The sequence below is a fragment of the Trifolium pratense genome, linkage group LG7 (genome assembly GCF_020283565.1).
Source record: "Trifolium pratense cultivar HEN17-A07 linkage group LG7, ARS_RC_1.1, whole genome shotgun sequence".
Classification (NCBI taxonomy): domain Eukaryota; kingdom Viridiplantae; phylum Streptophyta; class Magnoliopsida; order Fabales; family Fabaceae; genus Trifolium; species Trifolium pratense.
Genome location: NC_060065.1, coordinates 27,790,217 through 27,799,006, shown reverse-complemented (window position 1 = coordinate 27,799,006; position 8,790 = coordinate 27,790,217). Strand labels below are relative to the sequence as shown.

The window sequence follows — 8,790 nt, the reverse complement described above, 5'->3', positions numbered from 1 at the left end:
TTCCGCCACAAGTATAAATAAGTAAGGGGACAATGGGTCTCCCTGCCGTAAACCTCTTCCCGGAGTAATAGGACCAACTTTGTCAAAATTCATAAGCACTGAGTAGTTAACAGAACTCACGCACATCATCATCCATTGTATCCACTTCTCTCCAAACCCCATTTTGACTAACATACCACGAAGGAAACCCCAATCCACCTTGTCATAAGCCTTACTAATATCAATTTTTAATGCTAGCTCACCTCTATATCCTTTAGTCTTTCTCTTCATAGCATGTATAACTTCAATAGCAATAAGGGCATTATCAAGGATCGACCGACCTTCGACAAAAGCTGACTGCTCCTGGGAAACACATTTATCCAGGCAAAGCTTCAACCTATTAGCAAGCACTTTAGAGACTATCTTGTAGAGGACATTACAGAGAGAAATAGGTCTCAAATCTTTCATCGAAGTAGGATTATCACATTTAGGGATGAGACAAATATTAGTTTCATTAAGGCTAGAAGGAAAATACCCCCTCTCTAACCAGGCAGATGCGGCTACAAAAATATCGTCTCCGCAATGTTCCCAGAACCTTTGGTAGAAAGCTGGGTTGAAACCATCAGGACCTGGTGATTTATCCGGGTGCATCTGAAATAAAGCTTGTTGTAATTCAATTTTGGTCAGGGGTGCCATAAGTAAATGATTATCCTCCTCTGTCACCCTTTGCTGGATAAGATTAAGCACAGGTTCATGAATACCACTTATATTTCTGAAAAGAGCATTAAAATAATTCTTAGCTACCCCGCACAAATCCTCTTGACTATGAACTGCAGTACCTGCTTCATCCATAAGTTTGGTAATCTTTTTTTTCTTACTACGAGCTGAAGCGGACATATGAAAAAATCGAGTATTCAAGTCACCTTCTTGAAGCCAATGCATCTTGGCTCGCTGAATTGAATGATGTGGCAACAAATTAAAAAGAGGCAAACTTGGAATTTATTATGTATATTCTTTTCTAAGATAGGTAGATTCAACAATAAGCCAGCAGATTTAGGTAGACACTACCTTGTACTAACCAAATATTGGGCTTGCCCCACAATATTTCATTAACCCACAATATTGGTCAGGATTCCCATAACAATTCTATCTATTTTCATTCTGTAACCCTAATACTAAGGTCTTCCATCTCTCCCTGCTCATATACCGCCGCCGCAACCTTCCCGTCGACACCCACCGGCGATCTAGTCCTCCTTTTACCAAAAAATCTCATTTTCTTCATCTCCTCAACTGTTTCTATATATCTATCGGAAAAAATCACCAAAAGGGTCTGTTCTTTTTTGTTACCGAACTATCTCCTCCAAAAGCTCCATCTTCAACCACATCCGAGCTATTTAGTCGAGTTTAGTACCGAATCTGAAAGTTGATCAATAAATGCAACCACCGTTTCGGGAGTCATTGAAGCAGCCAAGATTATTGTTGACCACATTCCTTCATATATTATGTTGGCTCAAAGTGGATTTTCTCTTCTGTTGCATCCAAGGGTAAGTGTTACACCCTCATTTTATTTGTTTTGTATTTTGAAGAAATATCTTTTAGTATGTGATTCTGTTTTATTTAAAAAAAATTATTTCTTTTTAGACAGATTAAGTAAAATAATTTTTTCTCTCCATTTTGATAATATATTGAGTTTTTGTTTTTTAATTCAACAATAAATCAAACTATATATTTATTTTTCTAAGCAAAAATATTCTTTCTTTTTGTACAGAGATTGCATGCAAACCTTTTTACCTTCAAATTAGTATTTAATTAGGTAGTGGTGTTTTAATTGGCGATTCATGATCTAACAACTGATTTTTTGGAATAGGGTTTAATAATTTGAACTTTTTGGTTATATTACCCTCATTGAATTTTAACTGGTAATATATGTCTCCTATCCAATGTTATACTTCATTGAGTAAATGTAGTCTTGTTAGTTAGATTGATTGTCCATGTTATCAAGATTTTAACAGAAAAGGAAAACAGAATGAATGGGAAAAGAGAACCATTAAGTGAGTTTTTTTGTAAATGTTTTATTCTATTTAATCTCATTTGTGCTATGTTTTAATTATTGTTTTCTTTTGTGGATTTTCATTGTTGTTCCATGAGTTTGTGGTGGATACCCATTATGTGAAAAAAAGATGCAAATAAAATGGAGGGATGGAAGTTTAGGTATGTTTTGCGATTGAGTATATCAAAGAAGACAAAAATTTCATGAAAGTCATAAGTTTAAAAAAGAAAATATAACTTTACTCACCTTTTAGAGAATGTAAAGGAGTTGAGATGTATGAATATGTCATGAATATATAATATGGAATTAGTGTTAAATTTTATACCTACACTATTTTGTGATAAATTTTGAATTAATACTCTTCTTTCCTTCCAAATTTGAATTTAAACTTATAATTGTTTTGTTGCCTAAAATGATTTTAGGACTTATTAATATAAATTACGAATTTCAAAGTTCTAATCTGAACTTTAATTTACTCTCAATATTGGTGATATATTGGACTGTTTTGCTTAAAATCAATCTTGCTTGGTTTTGTTCTCATTTCTATTGTTTAAATCTGAAATTAATCAACTTGGAGCATACATTGAACTCTAATTTTTTTTCCTCTGGTCCCAAACCTCATGGATTTTCATATTTTGTGTAGAGTAGGATAATCTTGAAGAAAGGTTACATGTTTTTATCTTCAAATGTACCTGCAAAATCAATCAATTCTAGAGCATGAATTATAAGAATTATAATTTTTGAAAGACCTATATTGAGTAGAATGATAGTATTACATTGGATAAACTGAAACTGATTTTTTAATTTGCATGTACATGATTCTATATTGATTTCAGGATGTTGAGCGCTGTCACTATTGAACAACCATGTTATAATGTCTTCCCTTCCTCGTTAAGTTTTCTATTTGCAAATTATATTGTGATGAAACTTTTAAAAAAACTAAAATGATATTTTATTTAAATAAATTATGTTTATTGCACATATTCTATGCTTATATATATATATATATATATATATATATATATATATATATATATATATATATATATATATATATATGTCAATGAAGATATGTTGGATTTTCTCTATAATAATATGTAATTATAAAAAACATTTGTACTTGCAGCACAACTTTTTGATATGAATGCATAAAAAACATCTGTACTTGCAAATGAATATTTAATCTTGTGGACATAACTATTGTAATACAACTTGTACATGCTTTTGATTTCCATTTATTAATTAATTAGTAAATGCAAAACATATGCAGAACTGCTGCTTATAGAACAATTAGATAGTTAACTCAAATGGAGAAAACAGGATTTCATGGCTATTACAATAAAAATTTGATTATATAATATTTTAATTTTAATTACCATATTACCATATTTGTTTTCAGCAGAAGACACACTCTGAAGGACAAAATAGCCAAGATGCTCATGATGCAAAATAATTTGAACCATGCCTTTGAATATGAAGGACTTCAAAGTGGCTAAGAATCAGGTAAGATTTCTTAGGATTCTTTTTCTTTAATCTACCTTGACCATTAGGTGCCACTTTTTACTCCAAGGGTTTAGATTTGATGGTTTAATTTTTTTTTTTTTTTTTATAAAAACAAATGCTCTTAAACTGAAACAATCATGTCCATCCCATTTACATGTTCCAATTGTTAAAACAAAATAAGTAATAGTTAGTTAAGCTTGAGAAATTCATAAGTGACTCCAATGGCGTCATATGTCTATGAACTTGATTGGTTATGCATGATTCTTTTCTAAAAGAACAATACAAAATAAATACCAAAAACTGAACTTGATAGAAAAACATTTCTTTACCTTTGTGAAACACAAGCAAGATCCTTTGAAGAAGTGAGTCTCACCTATAAAAAAAAGAACAAAAATAATCACAAAACTTAAGTCTCAAACAAAGTAAAATAATAAATTGCACACAAAAATAGTTCATGGGCTTCATGCTTTGTTCATATTCATGCTTCACTAAAAACTGATTGTACATGGAATCTAATAAATTGAGTTTATCATTTTCAGGTTCAAGAAATGAATGCAAAGAGAATGAGAATGAGGAAATGAAGATTAATCACTGAGTTCTTTGCCTAGTGGTGAAGGAAAGAAGGCAAGAGAATGAGGGAATTTGAAAGGAATATGAAGGGCAATTTATATTGTTTAGATTTTGTACAAATAAGACCAAATTGTCCTTCTACTTGCTCTCCAAGTTTTGTATTAATATAATTTATTATTATTTTTAAGCAATACACTGAATCTGGACCATATATGAGACTTTAAATTCAAAATATCATGTCCCTTTGTTTGGGAGGGAAAAAATAAACACAAGTTAAAACTTGCACAAGATAATAGGACCCCAGTTAAAGCCTACACAATAAAGCATACACTTGTCAAAAAAAAAATATAAAGCCTACACTTGTCAAAAAAAAAGATAAAGCCTACACCAGATGCATTTTTAAATTAAAAAACCCATATGCCAAATTAGGTGACGTGGCATACTTGAATGAAATCTACAGTTGCAAAAGACCGTATACCTGTGTCAAGTATATAGATTTTTTTTTTTTTTGGATTTGATTTGTTTCAATTTTAATTTGTTTTATTTGTTATTTGTAAACTTTAATTGAGGAGAAAACCAAACCGATATACCGGTAGTTTTCATAAGATTTTTTATTTCTAAATTTTAATTTTTTATTTCAAAATTTTAATTTCATTCAATCTATAAACTTTTTTATAAGTAATAAGTTAGTTTGATTGAATGTATTTCTTCTCCATGAACATTAAAACAAATGAGAGATAGAAGCATGGTTGTAAGTTGTAACGTCCTTTTCATCTGTCTCTCTCAAAAGTCAAATGTTGCAGCGTTAATACCTGTTTGATATGTTGCTACTATTGTTGTATTTCTGCTTTGTTGGAATCAATTTCAAAATTCAATTTGTCCCATTGTTTTTCAATATCTAAACTCACTTTCTTACTCATCTCTCTCCATTTTTTGTTGATTCCTTTGAACTTCGTCTCTCTCCATGAATCAACCATCTTGGATGGCACAAGCCACAATCTTCAAAGGTTTCGATTTGCTTCTCCATATGTTATTTTATGATTTAATTTCATCATCTGATTTTTATGTGACATGTTTAATCTTGTGTCTATGTTTGCAAATTAGGTTTTCTTCTCAATCTTCTCAATCTAATCCTCCAACCTGTTTCAAGACCCATCCCGCAGGTAATTTTAGTTTTGTTCTTTTCCAAATCCCTAATTTTCTTCATTGGCATTTCTAATCCGCTTTCTGTTTTGGTTTTTCTTTTCATTCACTCATTAGTAGTAAAGTTTTGATACCTGATCGAAGGAATCGCTCTCTCGCATGACACAATCAGGTGAGAGATATCCAAAGATTGTTATCATTATTGCATTCTCTTTGATGAAAGTAATATTCTTGAATTAGTTTTGGAAATGTTTTCACAAATTAAAGAACACACAAATTTCGATTAAAAAATATTGGCTTTTCTGACTTTTTCTATATTCATTTTCATCCATTATTTGACACTTGGAAATAATCAAATTATACAACTTTGGATCCATTATTGGGGTTTATTGTTCATTATGATTATTTTGCTGTTCTTTTTTAAATGCAGAGATTTTGTTAATTTCGAAAGTTGGATCTTTTACCGCTCGAAAAAGTCAAAGAAACAGGGGTAAGATGCCATTATACATTTATACCTTCATTTTTTATATATAGATATAGATATATAGACATTGACATTTAATAACTTATTTTTTTATGTTCCTTGTGCGTTCATCAATTGACTTTTGCACTTTTTATTTGCGTCAATTTACTATTAGGACTATTTTACATGGAAGTGCCTCTTACAGAGTAATTTCAGTCTCATTGTAATGCATGACCATATTTTTGAAATACATATTGAATTGTGCTTTATGTAAGAAATGCGACCCTGTTGTACTGGTGGAAATAAGTTTATTTTTTCATTCCCTTTGTGAAGTACTATTAGATTAGAGGCCTCAACATTTTAGACATTTTGTTACATGTGTTTTAATTGCATAGGTTGGAAGAATAAAGCAGAAGAGGGGTTATAAAGATCGATGGATGTACACGGATGAAAATGGAAAAAATACGGCTGATGCGTGCCTTATTGCTTACAAAGATCCTTATTTAGCTCACTTTGCTGGTAGTTTTTTCAATGGTATTTCTTTGAACTACATTTTGGTTTTGGTTTTGTATAACATGAAATGGCATTAATTCTCATTGCTTTTGGTTTTGTAGTTTTTTTTTTTTAATTATATTCATGATTCATGAGATTATATGTGATGTGTGTTCAATCAGACTTGGTAGTCCATCTAAGATTTAGATTTTTGTAATTATTTTACTTAGAAATACCAAGGGACTTATAGCTCAATGGTGCTTCTAATCATATGGCTTTTTGTGCTGTCAATTATCAGAGCATGCATGCTAGCAGCTAGCTTGGCATCCATCTTCACTATCCTGCAACTATCACCTCTATCCTGCATCTAACAACACATATCGTTTGCTAAGAAGTATTTGATAGATAAACTCTTGCTGAATCTAGGATTGTTACATTAAAAACCATGCATCATGCATATGCCCTTCAACATGACTCAATGAGTTCAAGGCTTGCAATAATGGAATAAGCTTATTTTCACTATATTTGCTTTTGATTATGTTACATTTTCTGCACATGAACTATGGTTTCTATTGTCATTATATAAGACTTTGAATTAGTTAAGAAAATTGTGTTTCAAGTTTGGGAGCTTTTACACAAAAACTGGTGCATGTATTTTGGACGGAACATGCTCCTTTTGTTACTTAACTATCATGCCATATATTTAACCTACTATTTGATGAAACATGTTGCATTTTGTTACTTTACTTTCTCAACTTTCATACCATATATTTGACACTTCTTTTATTGCAGATGCACCTGTAGTAGATATGCTTTTTGAGAAGATAGAATAAGACACTGATACACATGATAAGAACGTTGAGGGATAAAGAGAAGAAAAATGAATAGAATGGTAAAACTGATGCATAGTATAGGGAGGACCGTGTAATGTACATATATGCTATCATACATTTAAAACCACACATTCAATTTGTTGACTCTATATTTGAAGAGATTATTATGCAATGGCTTAAATTTTGAATTTGGAGTTAAGACAAAAGTTATGTATTTTAGGGTTTTACGAAAACTATGATTTAATTTTTTTTCTTATTATGTTTTCTATCCTTGGGCAAGTGAATTATGTAACTTTAGTTGTAGTAATAACTTCATTCTATTTCTTAACAAGTACATTGAAGAATATTTGAAGAACTACATTTTCATTTCTATTATCTAAGAAGTAATGCTTAATTTCTGCACAAAATATTTGAGAATTACTGCCTCTCATACCACATTCTCACCAAAAGAACATGTTAATATGTGAGAAAAACATGGAAGTACTGGTGTTTTTCTTTTCTTTTTTGTAGTGTAGTGTAGTGTAGGATTACAAGTATATTATCTTTTAATGGATATAGATATAACTTATAAGTTTACAAACATAAAAATACCAAGAAAATGAGGTAAGTGAAGCATAGTTTTGTCTTAATTTTTAATTTTTTTTCTTTCTGAAATTAATGAATTAGTTATATATCCAGTTATATGTAAAAGTTAGCATATTTCTATTTTGGAAAAATTTCTTTGGTATAGTGTAAACATTCACTTTGAAAAGGAACAAAGAGTAGTAGGCAATAAGCAGTATCCTTGATTTGAAATGAAGAAAACAAAACGAAAGACCATTGATAGTTAAAAATTTTGTTACTCTTTATTGTTCAATTCTTACAACACGCTACCTTTTGGCACTCCTCGTGAAATGTCAATATTATGGAGGGATTGAATTTTAAGTTATCCCATTCTATGGAAATAATTTTATATAGAATAAATTGTAGGTTTTAAAAGTGAAAATTTGTTGACACAAAACACGGGGAGTGTCCCATATGGATGCTGAATTAAAGGAATTTCAAGTTATCTCAATCTATGGAAACAATTTTGTATAGAAGAAATTGTAGGTTTTAAAAGTCAAAGTTTATTGAGACAAAACACGGGGAGTGTCTCATATGGATGCTGAAGGGAACGAATTTCGAGTTATCTCAATCTATGGAAACAATTTTGTATAGAAGAAATTGCAGGTTTTAAAAGTGACAGTTTATTGACACAAAACACGGGGAGTGTCCCATATGGATGCTGAAGGGAAGAAATTTCAAGTTATCCCAATCTATGGAAACAATTTTGTATAGAAGAAATTGTAGGTTTTAAAAGTGAAAATTTATTGACACGAAACACGGGGAGTATCCCATATGGATGCTGAAGGGAAGAAATTTCAAGTTATATCAATCTATGGAAACAATTTTGTATAGAAGAAATTGTAAGTTTTAAAAGTAAAAGTTTATTGACACAAAACACGGGGAGTGTCCCATATGGATGCTGAAGAAATAAATTTCAAGTTATCTCAATCTATGAAAACAATTTTGTATAGAATAAATTGTAGGTTTTAAAAGTGAAAGTTTATTGACACAAAACACGGGGAGTGTCCCATATGGATGCTGAAGGGAATGAATTTCAAGTTATCTCAATTTATGGAAACAATTTTGTATAGAAAAAATTGTAGGTTTTAAAAGTGACAGTTTATTGACACAAAACACGGGGAGTGTTCCATATGGATGTTGAAGGGAAGGAA

At 30.8% G+C, this 8,790-nt stretch overlaps 1 long non-coding RNA gene across 3 annotated transcripts; it reads left to right on the top strand.

Moving 5' to 3' along the window:
* Nucleotides 1-1,384: 1,384 nt before the first annotated feature.
* LOC123898593 lies at nt 1,385-7,221 on the top strand. 3 transcript variants are annotated; one of them, XR_006805352.1, is made up of 7 exons: nt 1,385-1,523; nt 3,432-5,109; nt 5,207-5,265; nt 5,366-5,417; nt 5,676-5,735; nt 6,104-6,242; nt 6,993-7,221. It is a non-coding gene; the product is annotated as an uncharacterized LOC123898593 (long non-coding RNA). The 3 variants fall into 3 exon arrangements; XR_006805353.1 differs by having other exon boundaries at nt 5,363-5,417; nt 6,104-6,227; XR_006805351.1 differs by having other exon boundaries at nt 5,363-5,417.
* The last annotated feature ends 1,569 nt before the right edge of the window (nt 7,222-8,790 follow it).